Consider the following 20877-nt stretch of genomic DNA (forward strand, 5'->3'; position numbering starts at 1 on the left):
AAATATGACTTAACATTGCTAATAACTTAACATCTATAAACTCAGTGACAAAAGCAAGTTAAGCACCCAGAAATAACGGCCTGATTTGAATGTATGATATAATCATTGTGATAGTCACATGACCTTTCACCATGTGCAGATTTATTTCTACCACTCCAACTGGGTGCTTAACTGTTTTGTCACCAAGTATAAAAATCTTTAAATAAATGAGAGTTTAATACTAGGTGAATTTTTGGATATGTTGAAAAACTAAATTTACATATTTCCCTGACTGGTGTTGCTGCATTGAAAAGATACATCTTAAAACCAATGTCTATTCATGGATTATTTTTAAACTGGCATAAATTTGTTTTAAAATCTCAATATTGTATGTATTTTGAAACATATCTGTTACTTTCTGCCATTTTAGCTGCAGTTCGAAAAAATTCACTGATGTCCAAAGCAACAGATCATAATGTGGAATCTGTCATGAAAAGATGGCTGCAGCTTGCTTTAGATCGAGAGGGCGGCAAAAAACACTCATAAAATGTCTCTCTTGTTCAACCAACCACCCACCCACTTTCACCCACCAGTATGTGTGCCAGATGTGTCTATGCTAATATTCACACACTAGTCATTCATTTTGTTTCTAATATTCATTAAAATTTAGGATGAAAAAAAAAGCAAAATTTTCAATTTTGTGAAATATTTTTCTTACCATGTGCTTTGCTGTTCTGAATTTTCTGAATTTGACTGATGTTTAAAAAATAAAACCAACTGAAAACATATTGTTTTGCTTTTTCTTCACTGTAACGCTAAGTGTAGTTCTATGTAATTTGAAGTACTGCAATTTGTAGTTTGATCATTACTTCAGCCAGCTCTGTGCTGTACCGTTACATAATACGTGGGTCAGACCTGGGCCAAGCTACTTTACAATATGATATCTTACATAAGGCCCAGATCTTGGGGGGGTGGGGGGGGCTGGGGATCAGATCTGTACTGTACCTTTAAGAAAACGTCATTTTGTAGTGTCTGGGCCACACCCCCATTCTGACTGGCGTGCAGTATGTGGGCCAGATCTGGGCCGTACCTTAAAGAATAAGTCATTCTGTAGTGCCTGTGCCACACTTGGGCCAGACTCTCATTATGATTGTTGTGCGGTATGTGAGCCAGATCTGGGCCAGCTTTTGAAAATAAGTCGGGATGCTGTACAAACGCCAATTCTGGGCCGAGGACCCAGGCGGGTTGTGGGCCAGAAGAAACTACAGTATGTGGCCCACATCAGAGCCAGCATAATTTTGCTATCTGGGTATCTCCATCATTATCACTGTCACACCTCACACACTCACTAACACAGAACTCGCTCCAATACACACATTTTATTCCCAATATACTCATGTAGCCGCCCGAGTCTGCGGCGCTCCGGCTGCCCCCTGCGCTGTGAGACACGCTGCACTGAGAGACTCGCTGGGGACCCAACTGCACTTTAGCCTGCGCTCTATTATTCTGTACTATACAGAAAATACAAAAACGAAGCAGGAATTCAAGTATGTGAAATACCTCAGGAAATGTCGGACACCCTTGTGACGCACCGAAATGATGCACGCGCTGAACTAACAGACTTAATTATAGGTACATAAAATTATAAATAGCATTCATCAAAGACACGGAATTGTACCCCAAAAAGTACCACTAGTGTTAGCATGTAAATATAAATGTATGCTCTCAATTATATGTGATTTGTCATAATTTTATCGTATGGTAGCGGGTGTTGAGTCGAAAAAATTACACTGGAGTATTGTCCAACAGAGAAGATGGTTGCTGATCTTTCTGTCATACTGTAATTTGTACGGTAGGGGGTGTTGAGTTGGAATGCGCATGCTCAAAGTGTTTTTTTTTTGCATAGAGTGACCCATAAAGAAAAAGGAAAGTGATGTGTCCCAGTTCATGGTGAATATTGTGTTGTGTGAGGTTATTTTTCCTCCGACATTGTAAATCCTTTATTATTGTTAGTCTTCTCCCGATTTTCTCACTGCTGCACCGTCAGTTTGTCGACGTGCTACCAACTAGAAGTTAATTTGTCTTTACAGCAAAATAAGAACTTCCTTCAAACGGCTTTGAACACATATATCTCATTCCAGCAGCGTTCAGCGCCAACTAGTGATGTCTTGGTCGTGAACGAGCCGTTCAAAAGATCCGGATCCTGACCGAGAGACATTTTTATAAAGCAAAACGCCACCGCGACTCAGCGCTCCATGCTGCTCTGACTGTGACTGAAGTTTGTGTTAATGGCGTGCGAACCGCGCGACCGATCACGTGACGAGTCAGACAAGGTTCATACCACCATAGTGATGTGTCGGTCGCGAACGAAACGGCTCTTGGAGCCGGCTCCTGCCTCTTTTTTTCTTTCTCTGTTTTTTTTCCACCCGCACGGATTGGTCAACTACACAATGCGTGTATGCACTGAGCAGGAGGGGGAGGGGCGGTGCTACAGGGTGCGTTTGACTTTGGCTTTAAGTCTTAAGTCGTCTTGCTCTCGTGAGGTTTTTGTACCATGTGTCTTGGTCACGGATGGCGACGTTTTGCAGCGCCGGCTGAAGTCTGACAAAAAATATAACCATGATGCATTACGTTTTGACCAGAATGCAATGCTTTAAGTCAGCGCTGCAATCGGCAGCGTGAAGTCGAACGCACCCACAGGTAAATACAGCAATCGTATGCACAGACAGAGAAACAGGAGGGAAGGAGGCGCGCGACAAAATGAGTGACTGCAGGAAACGGAGTAAAATTTGGATACATTTGAATTGCATTGATAATACAAAGGCAAAGTGTAGAGCTTGCAAGGTTAAAATCTCATATCGAACAGGCTCTACAAATAACCTGCATTGGCACATGAGAACTGTACATCCATCAGTGCAGTGGGAAGAAAAAAGACAAGCAAGTGAACCTGCTACTAATGAAAGTGACAGTTTGTCTACGGCAGTTTGTCAAGGTCTACACCGTTATCCAGTACAGCACCACAACCACCTAGACTTACAACCTAGAGCTCTATGAGACAGTTTGTGAAAAAAGCTCTGACTCCAGTAAAACAGAACACAATTTATGAGGAACTGGCTAAAATGATTGCACGTGATTTCTAACCATAGTAATTCATTTCACTAATAATTTTACATTATTTCCGGTAATAAATTCATTTAAGCACCAAAAAAAAAATCCCAAGAGCCACTTGGGAGCCGAAAAGAGCCGGCTCTTTTAAAAGAGCCAGAATTCCTATCACTATACCATCAGGTTAAATGGAGGGAGGGGCGGGGGTGCGGGTGCTGATGGTGTACAGGTACAGAACTAGAGGGAGGGAGAGGAGGAGAAAAAGAGACGGAGTGTGGTGCGTTTATAGTAGGAAAGATGAATAACAACGGAAACGAAGTGGCATTTGGATGCATTTTAATAGCTATGATAACTCAAAGGCAGATGCACAGTTTGCAAGATGAATCTGTCATTTCGAGCAGGATCCACAAACAACCTTCACAGACACTTAAGAACTACGCATCCAACAGTTCAGAAGCCGGATCAGCCCGTCTAAGCTGAGGCACTTAGCTTATCTGCCCCAAAGGAAACGTTAAAATATTACACTGTTAGAAAAGTGATAGATAGTTCTTATAGTGGATGAATACTAAAACTGTTGGATGAAGTTTTGCACGTTGTGATTTATTTATTATTTTTTATTATTATTATTTTTTATTATATTTTATTATATTATTATTTTTATTATATTTTATTATTATTTATTTACGTTATTTGACAGTTATTTATAGGTCAAAGATAAAACAGATTTTTCACTTATATAATATTTAATACACGTGTAATAATGTTTTATGTTTCTGCATTTAATCTTTTTATACCAAACATAATGTAAAATTAAGGTATTAAGGGAATTCTAAGGTTTATTATGCATATCAATCCAGGGTCAAAACAGCGCTGGATCTGACTGAGGCAGAAGTGATAAAATAAAGAGCCGGAAGAGCCGACTCTTCTTGGTGAGCTGAGCCAAATGACTAACTAAAATGAACCGAAATTCCCATCACTAGTGCAAACTGAGGAGACGTTCAGTGTCACAGCCAGTTTGGGGAAGATTACAGGTGCTGTCTTAGGACAATACTAACAAATCTCAAAAAAGATTGAATGTATTTCTAATTCCCAGCCTCTCATTGTTATTTAAGAAAGTAGTAATCTTTAAACCCAAACCAGCCCCGTTTTAAAGACACACACAAACATCACAATGATTATGCGAATGGTATCATAAAGTAGTTATAATGGTGTTAAGAATAAAAACATGCAAACAAACTTGCATTTCTGGACCCCTGGTCTGGTCCTGCACTCTCCACTGTGGTCCACACTATAGCAGAAGCAGAATTACATAGTACTGCTGTATCCATTTATTAAATTGTTGTATTTTCTCCACATACACGAGTCTATAGCAGGACAGACACACATTCTGTACTCACTACAGTTTCTCCAGTTTACAGTTGGGATCCTCCAGTACGGCAGAGAGCAGCTTCACTCCTGAGTCTCCTGGGTGATTGTAGCTCAGGTCCAGCTCTCTCAGGTGTGAGGGGTTTGACCTCAGAGCTGAAGCCAGGGAAGAACAGCCTTCTTCTGTGACTCTACAGAATGACAGCCTGCAGAGAGACAGACAATATCTCTCCAATAAATAGAAACACCTCACCAGTATGAGTATTACTTTGCAGTAAATGTGACGACTCCAATAAATATTTCAATGGGAAAATTTTACACTGTGGAATACCCATTAATACTGACTTCAGTATCTCCAGTTTACAGTGTGAATCCCCCAGTCCAGCAGAGAGCAGCTTCACCCCTGAATCCTGCAGGTCATTGTCACGCAGGTCCAACCCTCTCAGGTGTGAGGGGTTTGACTTCAGAGCTGAAGCCAGGGAAGAACAGCCTTCTTCTGTGACTCTACAGAATGACAGCCTGCAGAGAGACAGACAAAGTCACTTCGATACATAAGATCACCTCACCAGTTTGAGTATTACTTTTAAGTAAATGTGACTCCAATAAAGATTTCAATAATTACGTATTACAGTGTGGAATACCCAGTAATACTGTGTGGAGCTATTATTATTTTCCTGTATGTTAAGTATGGTATTCAATGTTGTTATTTTGTAGTGTTAATTGCATTGTTCATCCTATTGCAATATTGTAAGGTACTGTGTGGCTAATGGGTTTAGGACGGAGACAAGTGTGGTGTAATTCGGTCAGGCAGAGAAACAGTAAGGAGCACACGCAGGCACGTCGGGCAGCTAAGGAGAGGTCCGAAAAGCAGCGGGCGAAGAGTGTGCTGGCGTAGGCAGAGGACTGAAGAAAAAGAATCGCCGCAGAGAATACTGATTAACAAACGGTTTTTGTTTGTTTTTGTGTGCTTATAACACAGTGCTTGTTTCCGTTGAAGTGAAAGAAATCACATTATTATTAAAAAGAACCCGACGCATGCCTGGAAGTTATCCATTTTATCCAAGTGTGCAACAAAATTTGGTGGCCCGTACGGGGATTGGTAACGTCGTGCTTGTGAGAAGACAGTGTGCGGGGGTTTCGTCGAGAACGTGGACACCTCAACGATGGATCTGGAAGAGTTGGCAGAGATCGTGGCTCAGAAACTATGGCTCTTACAACAAGATCAGCTCAGAGAGGTGGGTGAGGCGGTGAAAATCTCATGCGCAGATGTCAGAACAAGGCGAGCGTTAATCAAACTAATTACAGAATCAGTGGATAATGTGATGGATGAGGAAGAGACGGAAACGGCAAAGTATTATTTAAATGCGATACTGAAAATGGTGGATCAGACAACCGGAAATACAGGCAACGCTGATAGCAATGGTGGTATACCAGGCATGGTACCGGGGAGTCAGGCAAAAGCTGACGAGATGAGTTTAGCAGAAAAGTGTGTACAGCTCCAGCAAAGTAGCCTAGCACTGCAGGACGAAATTAAGCAGCTGAATGAAAGGGTCAATCTTACATCTCCCAGTAATGTGTCAGCTGTGCCGAATGCATTACCTACAGCGATGAATCGACTTCCGGAAGTGACAATTAGAAGAGAGTTCAAGATCTGTGGTCAAATTGGGGAAAAGGGACAGAAAGACAGACTATCACATACCAATCTCATGCATCAGATTGACAGGGGCCTGAGTAGGGGACACAGTGAGGCAGAAATCGTGGAAGCAGTGGTGAAGGCCATTACCCCTGGGCTGAGTATTCGTGATATGCTTGAGATAAAACGTGACCTGACCCTTTCCCAGTTAAAAGCCATCTTAAAGGGGCATTTTAAAGAAGACAGCTCTACAGATCTTTATCACAAACTGGTGAACGTAACACAAGACAGTCGTGAGTCTCCCCAAAGCTTTCTGTTTAGAGCGATCGAGTTAAAGGAAAGGCTGCTACTTGCTTCTAGAGAACTAGAGTCAGAGGAACAGTACAGTCCTGAGCTAATCCAGAAGAAGTTCCTGCAGTCGTTGAGTACCGGACTGTTAAGTGACCATATCAAGTTCCAGCTTAAGCCATACCTCGATGATCAGAGGGTGACGGATGAAATACTCATCGACAGAATGATTGAAGCAGCTAGTATTGAATTAGAAAGACATTCTAAACAAAAGAAGACCATTAGCTGTAAAACACCGAAAGTGAATGAACTACAGACAGAAATGCAGACCAGTCAACAGGGTCACAGTGTAGCAGATACCAGGGTGGTGGTCCATGAACAGTTAGCTGAAGTAGTGAAACTGAAAAACCATAAACCAGCCGTGGTAGCCAGTCCCCGAGACTCAGAGTTGTACGAAGCAGTCAGACTCCTACGGGAGGAAATGGCAGAAATCAGGAAAAATATAACCAACTCTCAGGGGCAGGCACCCCAAGAAAGGAGGAGTCCCCGAAGGGGATGTAAAGGGTGTCGGGAGCAGGGAGCAGGTGACCTGTGTGAGCACTGCTTTAAGTGTGGACAGTCAGGGCATTTCTCCAAAGGCTGTAGAGGAACACGAGGGATGGCAGCGGGACCTAAGGACATGAGGTTGACAACTCACATGATCGCATCTCCAAAGTCATTTGCTCCAAGCCCAGCTGACCCAGAGGACAAGGTAAAAACACTCCTTTGTGACCGGATTCGGCAGCTCGAAGCAGAAGGAGAGAGAAGTCACAGAACTAAAGAGACGGTGGGTGCCACGTATGTCAGTCTCGCTTCGTGGCCAAGCAAAACTAAAGACCCTTATTGGCAGGAAGTGTATGGTGGATTGTTTCCTGGAGGGAATTGCAACACAGGCATTGTGGGACACAGGGTCGCAGGTTACGATTATTAATGAGAAATGGAGGAGGTCCTGTTTGCCACACTTCAGGGTGAGGAACATGGAAGAACTTCTGGGAGAGAATGAGACCCTGGTAGCTAAAGCAGCAAACCAAACACCCATCCCCTTTGCAGGCTGGATTGAACTGAAATTCAGGCTAAGGTCAAGTCAGGACCCACAGCCAGAACTGCTGGTACCAGTGCTGGTTTCCAATGAGCCAGGAGTAGCAGAGCCACCCATCATCGGTTACAATGTGATTGAGCATCTGGTGAAAGGTGGAATGAAGCAGTATCCAGAGATCACTCCTGCTACAGTAAGAGAAGCATTTTCCATTGACTGTAATAAAGCGGAGGCGTTGATTCACCTTGTACAGAGCTGCGACCAGAATGATAAGGAAGGTGTAGTGAGAGTAGCGAGATTGGTGGCAAGGGTTCCAGCAGGCCAGACCAGAGAGGTGAAGTGTACGGTGAGAACAGGTCCCCTTTATACAAAGCAGGAAGTCCTGTTTGAACCAGAAGAGATCCCAGTGTGGCCAGAGGGGGTGAACATCGCTGAGACAGTCATCTGTTTGCAGAGAGGAAACTGGTCTAGGGTAGCTATTCCTGTCACGAATAATAGTAGCCGCGACATCACTCTTGCTCCTCGTACAGTATTGGGACAGTTACAACAAATTAAGTCAGTATACCCAGTAGATGTAAGACCAGTTGATGGTAGTGGAAATGCAGTAGAGACCATCAGTGCTGGTGACCAGTCAGCTAGCACATCAAGAGCTCCGGAAGGGTTGAGAGAAGATCAGGCACCATTGAGAATGGGCAGAGATGAGCGATGGGACCCGCCTGTCGTAGTTGACCACCTAACCTTAGATCAGAAGACGAAGGTGAGGCAAATGTTACGGGAAGAGTGTGCGGCATTCTCAAAAGACGACAGCGACGTGGGGTGTATTCCATCTCTACAGGTGAAAATCAGGTTGCATGACATGACCCCGGTAAGACGCACATATACCTCGGTACCCAAACCACTCCACAAGGAGGTGAAAGAGTACTTAGAGGACCTACTGAATAGAGGATGGATACGGAAGTCCCGATCTCCATATTCATCCCCAATTGTCTATGTGCGAAAGAAGGATGGGAGTTTACGTCTTTGTGTGGACTATCGGGAACTAAACCGGAAATCCATTCCCGACCGACACCCTATCCCTCGAGTCCAAGACATGTTAAATAGTTTAAGTGGAAGTTCCTGGTTCTCTGTGCTGGACCAAGGGAAAGCATATCATCAGGGTTTCCTTGAGGAAAATAGCCGACCACTTACTGCTTTTATAACACCGTGGGGGCTATACGAGTGGGTAAAGATTCCTTTTGGTTTGTCCTTGGCCCCAGCGGAGTTCCAGCGCAGCATGGAGGAGTGCCTGGCGGGATTAAGAGACGAAACATGCCAACCGTACCTGGATGACAACTTAGTCCACAGCAAATCCTTTGATGACCATCTACGTGACCTGAGGGAAGTGTTGCGTCGTTACCAAGCTCATGGAGTAAAGTTGACTGCCAGGAAATGTGAAGTATTTAAAGATAAGGTAAAGTTTCTAGGGAAGATTGTGTCCAAAGAGGGTTATTGTATGGATTCAGCTGAGATAGCACCAGTACAAGCACTCAAAGATCATACCCCTAGGACAGTTGGAGACGTGAGGAAAATGTTGGGATTCCTGTCGTACTACCGCTTGTATATTCCAAACTTCTCACGGATTGCCAAGCCACTATACAGCTTGTTATGTATGGAGAAGAATTCAGGAAACAAAACAAAACGACCAGGTATGAGTAAGGGAAAAGGAAATGGCAGGAAGTCGGAGCAGCTTTCCTCAAGCCAGCCGATCATGTGGATGGAATAACATCAGAAAGTGCTCTGTCGGCTGATAGACCGTCTGATAAGTCCGCCACTCTTAGGTTATCCTGACTTTGAAAAGCCATTTGTACTGCATTGTGACGCTTCTCAGGAAGGACTTGGTGCAGTACTGTACCAGAGACAGCAAGGCAAGTTGGTGGTCATAGGTTATGGTTCAAGGACACTTACTGCTCCAGAAGGCAATTACCACCTTCATTCAGGGAAATTGGAGTTCCTGGCAATGAAGTGGGCGATTTGCGAAAGATTTAGGGAGTACCTGTACTATGCACCCTCGTTTGTCGTCTACACAGACAATAATCCATTAACCTACGTCCTGACCACAGCGAAGTTGAATGCCACAACACACAGGTGGATTGCGGAGTTAGCAGATTTGAACTTTTCAATTAAGTATCGGCCTGGCAGAGCTAATGGAGATGCCGATGGCTTATCACGAATGCCACTAGACATGGAACAGTACATTCGCTCATGTTCCCAGGAGATGGAGCCAGAGGTAATAACATCTGTCGCCCAGGCACGCCAAATGGAGTCTCATGAGCGGGAACCTTGGATGTGTCCGGTCACCATCAATGCAACGTGTGCAGAAGAGGAGCATGAAAGACTAACAGGTTCAGTGGCAGAGATCCCGATAGAGAACCTGAAGGAAGCACAGAAAGACGACCCAGTGATTGGAAAGGTTCCAGAGTATGTGATGGCAGGACAGTGGCCTCGGTGGAGGAGAAGAGATCGACACGATGACATCTCTGCTCTGGTAAAAGAGAGAAAGAGATTGTATATCAACGAACAGGGTATTCTGTATAGGAAGTCAGGAACCCGAGAGCAGTTGGTGTTACCTGCGACATTCCACCAGTTGATTTATAGAGAGCTGCATGAGAAGATGGGGCCCCTGGGAGTGGAAAGGACACTGAGTTTAATCTGCGACCGGTTCTATTGGCCTCACATGCAAAAGGATGTAGATCATTATGTGACCAAGGCCTGCAGTTGTCTGAAACGGAAGCGTCCGAACAAGCCAACTAGAGCACCACTGGTAAATATAATAACTACGTATCCTTTTGAGATGGTTTCAATTGATTACCTACACCTAGAAAGTTGTAAAGGAGGATATGAGTACATTCTTGTTGTGATTGACCACTTTACACGCTTTGCTCAGGCGTATGCATGTACTAACAAGTCAGCAAAAACAGCAGCTGAAAAGATTTTTGGGGACTTTGCGTTGAAGTTTGGGTTTCCGACAAAGTTACACCATGATCAAGGCAGAGAGTTCGAGAACAGACTGTTTTCCAAGCTGGAGGAGTACTGTAATATCCAAGGTTCACGGACAACACCGTACCACCCTTCAGGAAATGGTCAGGTGGAGAGGTTTAATAGGACGCTCCTTGCAATGCTGAGGAATCTGGCAGACGAAGCCAAGACGGATTGGAAGAGCTCCTTAGCCAAAGTTGTTCATGCATATAACTGTACGCGCAGCGAAGCAACGGGGTATGCACCGTACTACCTTCTCTATGGTAGGAGCCCTCGACTACCGGTGGACATTATGTTTGGTCTAAAGCCAAGTGACCAAAGCACCTCCCACACTGACTATGCCAACAAATGGAGGAGACGGATGCAAGAAGCATATCAGTTAGCATCTAAGACTGTTCAGAAAGAACAAAGGAGAGCAAAGAAGCATTATGACCGGAAGACTTATGGAGCAGATTTACAGCCAGGGTGTAGAGTATTAGTACGGAACTTCAGAGAGAGGGGTGGACCTGGAAAACTGCGATCTTACTGGGAGGACCAAGTTCACATTGTAGCTGGAAGGAAACACAAGGACAGTCCTGTATATGTAGTACATCCTGAAAGAAGTCCGGGAGGGACAAGGGTGTTGCACAGGAATATGTTACTGCCCTGTGATTTCTTGCCTGTGGAAGACGAGAAACAAGGGAGTAAGGAAAGGGAAAAAGGACAATCAAAGACTGGGGAAAGAAGGAACAGACAGGTAAAACAAAAGGAGAGGGAACTTGAGAGTAGTTCGGAGGATGAGAGTCATTGGAGAGCCATCAGCACACGTCCAGTACATCCATTCAACCAGAGTAGGAACCAGCTGAATGTGGACGCAGAGGAATTTCAGCCACAAGCAGCTTTTAAAGAACTGGATCAAGGTGGCAAGATGAATGAGCGTTTGGAAAAGAGTGATGAAGAAATGATTGAGGCTGAGACAGAGGTAATACCAGAGGAAGCTGAAGAGGATAACTGTGAGAGGGGGTCGTCGTTGGATGAAGCAGAGGAGAGAGATGACAGATCACAGCTTCCTTCCACAAGGGACAGTTTAGGTATTAGTTATGGTTATAAAAGATAAGAACAGTTTGAAACGGCATAGGAGAACAATCATGGGGGAAGTCCACACGGTAGAGTAGGTTGGTTCATGAGTCGTGGAGTATCAAAACAAACTCAGACAATAGACACATAGGGATACTGGGTTAGATGTGAAGCATGTAGTATATGTGAGTCTGGGTAATGGAAAAAATTAGGTTGTGTATAGGTCAAACCTGTCAGTCCAAGATACCGCATGAGTTGCGAGAAGGTATTTCAGATATCATTTGGCCAGTGTTATCTGTTGCTGATATGTGACATGAAGAAGGAGATATATGTCGCATGCAAACTGTTGCTTACAGACTGTATCTTGAAGGACTGACTCCTTGCTAACTTACCTCTATAACTCACCTGTTGAAGACATGGGTACTCTGAGGACACTGTAATGTCTGGTCGACATTAAATTTTGGGGGGGAGAGTGTGGAGCCATTATTATTTTCCTGTATGTTAAGTATGGTATTCAATGTTGTTATTTTGTAGTGTTAATTGCATTGTTCATCCTATTGCAATATTGTAAGGTACTGTGTGGCTAATGGGTTTAGGACGGAGACAAGTGTGGTGTAATTCGGTCAGGCAGAGAAACAGTAAGGAGCACACGCAGGCACGTCGGGCAGCTAAGGAGGGGTCCGAAAAGCGGCGGGCGAAGAGTGTGCTGGTGTAGGCAGAGGACTGAAGAAAAAGAATCGCCGCAGAGAATACTGATTAACAAACGGTTTTTGTTTGTTTTTGTGTGCTTATAACACAGTGCTTGTTTCCGTTGAAGTGAAAGAAATCACATTATTATTAAAAAGAACCCAACGCATGCCTGGAAGTAATCCATTTTATCCAAGTGTGCAACAACTGACCTCAGCATCTCCAGTGTAGAGTGTGAACCCCCCAGTCCAGCAGAGAGCAGCTTCACCCCTGAATCCTGCAGGTCATTGTCACTCAGGTCCAGCTCTCTCAGCTGAGAGGAGTTTGATCTGAGAGCTGAAGCCAACACTTCACAGCATGTCTCTGTGAGTCTACAGCTGTCCAGTCTGGAAAAGGAAACGTGTTAAGATAAATATATATACACCACACACAGGTATATAATATATCAAATATATCATGCTTCAAAAGGAACTAGACAATCCTCTGATGTTCCTCATGTTTCCAGGGTATGCAAAATTTTTAAATTCAAAGCACAAATACCATGAAAAGTTTAGTGGATCTGGTCTGGATCAATGTGTACAGATGATGCAATACAGCTTCTCCTGTGAGGTTACTGTGTATTTTCGCTATTTGCTATACATTTCATGTCATATATTCCCAAATCCTGTTCTGTATTGTCTTACAGAGTCAGTTGAGAGTGAGACTTAGGGCATGAGAGTGAACATGCTCTAAAATCCATTCATTAACTGCAACATTTAAATATATCAGTAATTTTGTTGTTTCCATGTCCTAGTCAGAAACACAAATAGTTTTTACTTGTCACTCCCCAGCCAAGACGAACCTGCTGTTTAATGACCTTACAGGGTGAGTTACCCTGAGACTCTCTAATATATGCATAAGTATTTTTATAAAGCTCAGAGCAGCGCTGGGGCTCAGTGATCAGCGATACAGCCAACCCAGGGGTTCTAGGGTTTTGGGTTCAGTTCCTGCCTGGGATATGTGTGTGTGTGTGTATGTTTATGTGGGATTTGAACGATGTCAAGAAGAGCTTAAGTTTTTTTAATTAAATTTTTCATATGACGTTGAATTGCTGACACCATGACTGAAATCCTTATTTTCTGTGTTGCCGTAACTGAGAACCTGTTAAATTTCCAAAACACTAATCAGACAATTATCAATCCAGTCAGACAGGGATGAAATAGTGATGCTTTATTCATCCCCCTGGTAAAATAGTGCTGTCGCCTCTCTGATCTTGCTCTTTCTGACACACACATACAGGTCGGAGTGCAGTGTTGGCCAGCATCCAGCCCCCTGAAGCTGGGGGGTAAGGGCCTTGCTCAAGGGCCCAAAACCAGCATCACTCTGCTGGCCAGGTATTTAAACCGGTCACCTTCTGACCACAGGCACAGAGTCCAAACCCACTGAACCACACGAGAATGTTAAAAAATATATACATATCCTGCAGTATCCAGAATGAAAAAGAATTTCGGGGTGTCTATTTAAATACACTCTAATTGTTCTGATAAGATATAAAAGCAGTATCACGAATAACATCTGTACTTCTTTAGCAACAAACGTATGTAAGATCACTTACAGAGCTGTCCTAGATTTCTTGATCACAGGCAGCAGCCTCTGAAGACCTTCATCTGATCTGATGTATTTCTTCAGATCAAACACATCCAGCTCCTTATCTGACATCAGTAACACAAAGGCCAGAGCTGACCACTGTGCAGGTGAGAGGTCTGCTGCTGAAAGGCTTCCTGAACTCAGGTATCTTTGTATTTCCTCTGTTAGAGAACTGTCACCCAGTTCATTCAGACAGTGGAACAGGTTGATGGTCCTTTCTGCAGATAAATTCTCCTGTATTTTCTCCTTGATGTACTGGCCTATTTCCTTAATGTTATGTGAGCTGGGTCTTGTCTTGCCCAGTAGCCTTTTTAACAGACTCTTACTGGAGTCTGTTGAGAGGCCAAGGAGGAAGCGGAGGTAGAGGTCCAAGTGTCCATTCTTGCTCTTTAATGCTTCATCCACTGCAGTCTTCAGCAGGTCAGCTGATGATTTTGACAGAAACATGTATAAAGCAGCGAGATACTCCTGGATGCTCAGATGCACAAAGCAGTACACCTTCTCCTGGTACAACCCATACTCCTCTTTAAAGACTTCTGTGCACAATCCAGAGTAAACTGCAGCTTCTGTGACATCAATGCCATTCTCTGTCAGATCTTGCTTATAAAATATGAGATTGCCTTTCTCAAGGTTATGAAAAGCCAGTTTACCAAGTTTTAAAAGTAATTTCTTTCCAGATTTAGTGCATTTATTAAGCTTGAGTTCATGTTCTTCTATATACTTGTCATTTTTTACACTTGTCTGAAAGATCAGGAAGTGTGTGTACATTTCAGTCAGAGTCCTTGGAATTTCTCCCTTCTCAGTCTCACTAAAAAGCCTTTTAAGGACTATGGCTGAAATCCAGCAGAACACAGGTATGTGGCACATGATGAAGAGGCTCCTTGATGATTTCACATGTGTGATAATCCTGCTAGCCAGGCTCTGATCACTAAATCTCTTCCTGAAATACTCATCCTTCTGGGCATCACTGAACCCTCGTATCTCTGTCACCTGGTGGACACACTCAGGAGGTATCTGATTGGCTGCTGCTGGCCGGGAGGTTATCCAGAGGAGAGCGGATGGAAGCAGATGCCCCTTAATGAGGCTAGTCAACAGCACATCCAGTGACGTTTTCTTTGTCACATCAAACCAGCTCTCATTGTTCTGAAAATCTAGAGGAAGGCGACACTCATCCAGACCATCAAAGATCAACAAAACTTTGTACCTCCACAGCTCAGTGGATTCAAGCGATTTCAGTTCTGGGACAAAGTGGTGAAGCAGATCAATCAGACTGTATTCATCCTTAATCAAATTCAGGTCCCGGAAAGGAAGAGCAAATATGAAGTGAATGTCCTGGTTTGCGTTTCCTTCTGCCCAGTCAAGAATAACTTTCTGCACAGAGACTGTTTTCCCGATACCTGCGACCCCTTTAGTGAGTAGAGTTCTGATAGGTGTCTCACGCCCATTTAAGAGTTTAAATATAAAATTGCACCTGACTGTAATATCTTCTATTGCCCTTTTCTTGGATACTGTTTCAATCTGTCTCACTTCATGTTCATCATTGACTCCTCCAGCTCCCCCTTCAGTTATGTAGAGTTCTGTGTAAATCTCTTTGAGAAGTGTTGGCTGTCCTTCCTTAGCTTTCCCTTCAAATACACACTCAAATTTCTTCTTCAGGTTACATTTTACTCTGTGCTGACACTGCAGCAAAAGATGCCCTGAAATAAAATGAGAAAGATGCACAAAATATTTTTTTACTCATATAACTCAAATTAAATCAAATTAAAATAAATGATAAACTGAAATGTAATGCTCATTTTTTCATAAACTGTTTCTCTGTGGCAAATCAAACACACACTGAATGAGGTACAGCTCTTACTCTTCTCCAGCTTGTCAGCGAGATCATTTTGCTCCATGGTCCTCAAGATGTACTGTGTGATCTTCAGAGCTCCCTCTCTACCACAGGTCTTCTGCATCTGACCATCACTGTCCAGGTCATTGTCCTCCTCCAGCTGAGACTCAGAGCATTCTGGGTCATTCTGATCCAGGTACCTTTTCAATTTCATCAGCTCATCCTTCAGAAACATTTGAGCTTTTTCCTCCAGTAACTGAAATGAACAGTTACAGTATAATTATTATCACTCCTGGCACCGTATTTGTTTATAACTTCATTTGTGAATTATGCTGCATTCCATTTCAACTTGTAACTTGGACATTTGTCTTCCTAGTGGGAAATTTCAACTGGAACCCTGAAGTTGGAATTCCAACTCATGAAGTCGGAGGAATCTACACAACTTCGACCTCAGAATTCAAAATGGCTGCACCTTTTATCCACAGAAGTTAACCTTGTAGTTTTTTTATAGTTTTTATTAGCAGTCATCTATCATTTGTGGTTCATTAAATAAGTCGTACACAAAGTACTGTCCAACCACTATCATCTTACTACAGTGTTTTTATGTGCAAAACACTGCATAATGTGTTATCAATTGGCATTGCTAACTATAATTAGACTGGCTAGAACTGGGGCCGTTTCAGAAAGCGGGATTTCTTGCTTAGCTGGATAACTTGTCAGACTTAAGGTAGTCTGGGCTAAATATAAGTGAATGAAGATGAAGGCCATTTAAACTGAGGCACATTAATTACAACAAGTTTACTGGCTAAGCAAGAAATCCTGCTTTTTGAAACAGGTCCCTGGTTTTGCTAAATGGCTTTCCAACTGTCTGTACTGGAATGAGGATTACTTGGGTGTGACGTCATTCCCAGCTCTGACTTCCGACCTCCAAAATTTAATGCAGCATTAGTTGTAAATATCATCTCATTGACAGGATGAACTACTTATTGTACATCTGTAGAAGATATATGTCAATTTAGATAAAATTTAAGAAAATATTCTTTAGTAATAAATGCACCTTGAAGATGGATGATAAGTCTCCTTTATGTGGGTGTGGATTACATCTATTCACTCGGTCCCTGTGAATAAAACACAAATATCCAACCATTATATTTTTATTTAAACAGATGTAACTGCCATCCACATTCTGAGCTTATTTCATTAGGGCGGCTTCCTGACATCAGCTTTCTTATGACAGTATAAGAGAAGCAGTGACATCTAGTGGCAGCACAGAGAGACGGCAGGTAGCAGCCAGGAGAGACGGTTTGGCATGTAGCTCCCAGTTACTCAATGACTAACAGGCCCCGTTTCTTTGAATCGTAGCAGGGGTCCACGTCTCTTTTGTAGTGTAGTTTCATGACAGGACAGGGTCTCTGATGGAGAACTGCCTGTCCTTAGGTCACTTGGCATGTTATTTAACTTGTTCTTGTTGGCTCTCATGCACAGTTCCTTCTGTAGATATAAGTCTCAACAGGTAAAGACATTTCCAGGCTTCTCTTTTGATCAAGAGATAAGGGAATGTGCCTGTGGTTGCATGTGGACTATTACAATGTTTCAGAACAAAAGCATCAATGCAATATAACAAAACAGCAGTACATTTTAAATTTCATTGTAGGGTGTATGAGGTGGTATGGTGGTGCAGTGGTTAGCAGTGTTGTCTCACACTTCCAGGTCCAGGGTTCAAGTCTCCAGCATGGCTCCATGTGTTATTGTTGAGTTTCCCCTGAGTACTCTAGTTCTACACCACAATCCAAATCAAGTTGCCTGTAGGTGTGAGTGGTGTCCTGTGATGGGTTAGTGCCCCAACTTGGGCTGCTCCTTGTCTTATCATGGTCCATAGTCAGTGACAATTTGCTCAGGCAGGTCAAAGCTGCAAAACATCTGCCTCAGTTTCTGGCTGGTATCCCTTTATATCATCCAGCACAACTGGTGTTGTCCATCAGCTGTGTGGTACCGGTACAATAACCCCAATCTCAACCAGTCTCTGTTTCTCTGTGTTGACTTTATGTTTCAGTGCCTAGGGGACAATGCTGGCCTTCATGAAGCATGGTGTTGTGCCAGGCTTCACCTGCAGCTTGACCTTCTACCCCTTCATGCTTCTTGGTTCATCCTTGAACACCACTGCATGTCGCCTCAGCACTGCTGAAGACCTCGTCTCATCCACTGACACTTTGTTCACTTTAATCCAGTGCAGGCAAATGGTCTCTAACCATGGCCGGCCCATCAATGCTGGGTAATCCCTTTTAGCCACATAATTGGGAAGTCTGGCCCTCTGTCTGTTCAGTTCCCCCAGGACCGCTGCCTTTCCGGTCATGGGGACAGTCTCGCCGGTGTAGGTCTTCATCATGAGATTTGTACGTCTAGCAGAATGTAACTCAGCTTTTCCCTGAATATTTTCTCTGCAATGAATGACACCGTGACAGCAGTGTCATTCTCCATCTTGATTGGATGTCCCTCCGCCAGTGGTGTGACACCATAGGCTGCTGTGCCGCCTTTTACTCTCAGCACTTTGACCAGTAGCTCCTCTTCTGAGTCAGTATCATACAGCATTTTCTATGGCTTTTTTTTAAAGGTGAGGGGGGTCTTCTATAAGCAGGTGCTGTTGGATTGTCTCACTCCGTAACCCACCCACTAATCTATCACACAGAAATTCATTCAATTCAATGTCCAGACACTTTTCTCAGCTCAGCCACATATTGATTAATGGATTCTCCCTCTTCCTGTCTCCTTTTGTGAAGCCTGAACCCCTCTGCTATTACTAGTTGCTTTATTCAGCTGGTTGGAGTAGATCTCTCAGTAATACGAACGTTTTAGCCTCTATCACATTCAGGAACATTGGCTCACCCAGCTCCTCTTTAATGCCATTAGCCTGCACAAAAAATCCAAACCATTCATAATTAGCAACCCAGCTCTCCATTGTTTCATCAGAGTCAAAGTCATTTTTGTCACTTTTTAAATAAACCAGTCATTTATCTTCTCGATTATTATGTGTGTTTTCACTAATGTCAATTACATCACTCATGTGTCACTCTCCCCTCTTCCAAATGTTACGAAGTTATCCAGCTAAACCAGTGTTTCTTAACATAGTCCTGGTCTCACCCAGCTCCCAACACACCTGTACCAGGTATTCAGTATTCATGATTGGCTGTGTGCTGGGAGGGAGCAAAAATGTGGACTGACTGGGGGGGTCCCAGAGGAATGGGTTATTTAGAATCAGTTATTTAGAGGAGGATCATCTCATAAAACAATATGACACACAAGCTTTAAAACTCAAAATAGAAGTTATAAAATATAAACCACAAATTTCAGTTTCTATTCATTTTTATTTTATTTTGGTCAGCTACAGATTTAGTTTTTGTTTTTCTTTTAATATCAGGTTAAGTTTTGTGTCCCACTTACATTTTTGATTGACAAAATCCTTTTCTTATCATTTTATTTTCGGTTCTTACCACATAAATATCACACTTATCCTGAACCAGTTCAGAAAAAAAATTGACTTTGGAGAAAACTCTTTAAAATCACCTAATCTTCTAATGATTTAACCTGATATACTAGTATCCGGGTCCGTACTGTCCGACCTCGCACTCTATGACACTTCTACCTCTTTGGCCAGCAGGCCTCACTGGCCAATTTGCCTGTTTTCCCCTTTTGTCTTTAGCCTTTGGTTCCTAGTGTGTTTTCCTTTAATCCCCAAACTACCGCATAGCTTAATGAGTTGAACATACAACTTGTAATCTATAACCCTCAGCTCCTGGATTTGAGGCTCTCCTCAGACCAGTCTTATCAGTTATCTTGTATTTAAAGGTTTTCTGTTCTCCAGTGTTTTGGTTAATTCCCTATTTGAATTTCCCTGTCTCTAGTTGCATTCCTCGCATTCTGTTCGACTTTGTATTGTTCTTTTGTTTCATGTTCATCTTTCTGTGTAGTGTTTTCCTTAGTTCTCTGTTTGTCAATAGTTAGTTTATTCCATCTGTGTCCTGTTTCCAGCGTCTCTCTGATTGGTTGATTGTTTTGAGTCCTCACACCTGCCTTTTGTTAGTCCCCATGATCTGTGTATTTTAGTTCCTGCCTGTGCTCAGTTCCCTCAGTTGGTCATTGTGTCACATGCTGTTGATCCTGTGCTTTGTTTCTGTGTGTATTGGATTCCTGTGTAGTTATTTTCCCCTTAGTTCTGCTCCCTGGGTTGCCCTGCTCTTTACTAATATCTCCCTGTGTTTTGTTGTTACGGCCTTTTGACCCCTCATGGTTCCCTTATTTTCTGGTCTGTGTTGTTATAAATAAACCCCTGTCATGTTGGAGCCGCACTGTGGATCGTCATCCTTTCCTCACCTGCACCATCCCCCGATCCCATGATAACTAGCTAATTAGTAACAGGCTCTGTTCCATTAAAGATGTTCAAACTGAAGCCTCAGTCTGAACAGAGCTAAAGAGCCCATGAGAATCTATTTATTATCAAAGCAGAAACATCCGTCCCAGAAGACAATCTATTGTCCAGTCATGCTTAATCAATATAGAGCAGTAGCATCTGCTCTGCATGCTGAGGATTGACATTTAAAATGCACTTTTCAATCTATCTTTTAATTCCAGCTCGCAAGAAGTCAGTCTTTACAGTGATCCTCATCCTTTTACCTCAGACGTGATTTATACAGAAGACAGACAAAACTTCTTTCAAAGACAATGGGATTCGCAAAACTTAAAAATTATGCATTCATGGTGCAGTTTTTTTTACCTCGTAGCTTGTGTTTCCTTGTAAGACATTTCACATTATGTGTGTTTTAAACAATGTTTAAATGTATATTTACCTTTGATCTGTAGGAAAATGTCCCTCTCTGAAGTCGATTGGTTTCCCCATTGACCTGTCACTCTTCATGGAAACACAGCTGGGTACAGGTGAGCCTGCTCTCTCCATCAGGTCACTGTGGACAGCCAGAGGAAAGATTCTCATTACATAATCCATATACTATGGATAGCATCATATTAAATCATCAATTGTTTAACTTTCTGCTCTACCTTCATGTACTTTGATATGCAATGAAGCTCTTGATGCAAACAGACTTGTTTACCTATAGCTTAAATGTGAAATAAAGTGTCTCACCTTTAATGAAGATCCCAATATGAAAGGTTTAGTATCACTGTTACAGCCTCAGTTGCTAGACTTCGTTGTTGTTTGATATTATA

The 20877-nt window shown here is 42.9% G+C and overlaps 1 protein-coding gene and 1 long non-coding RNA gene across 3 annotated transcripts in view; one reads left to right on the top strand and one right to left on the bottom strand.

Annotated features, from left to right (window-relative positions):
* Positions 1–20877, top strand: part of LOC125740118 (uncharacterized) — a 353638-nt gene that overhangs the window by 89196 nt on the left and 243565 nt on the right. For both annotated transcript variants that reach the window (XR_007397449.1, XR_007397448.1), the window contains exon 2: positions 14034–14107. This is a non-coding gene — a long non-coding RNA (uncharacterized LOC125740118). The remainder of the gene's footprint in view (positions 1–14033; positions 14108–20877) is intronic.
* LOC125740114 (NACHT, LRR and PYD domains-containing protein 12-like) overlaps positions 1–20877 on the bottom strand; it is a 341935-nt gene that overhangs the window by 70854 nt on the left and 250204 nt on the right. The window lies entirely within an intron of this gene.

This window comes from Brienomyrus brachyistius, chromosome 4 (genome assembly GCF_023856365.1).
Source record: "Brienomyrus brachyistius isolate T26 chromosome 4, BBRACH_0.4, whole genome shotgun sequence".
Classification (NCBI taxonomy): domain Eukaryota; kingdom Metazoa; phylum Chordata; class Actinopteri; order Osteoglossiformes; family Mormyridae; genus Brienomyrus; species Brienomyrus brachyistius.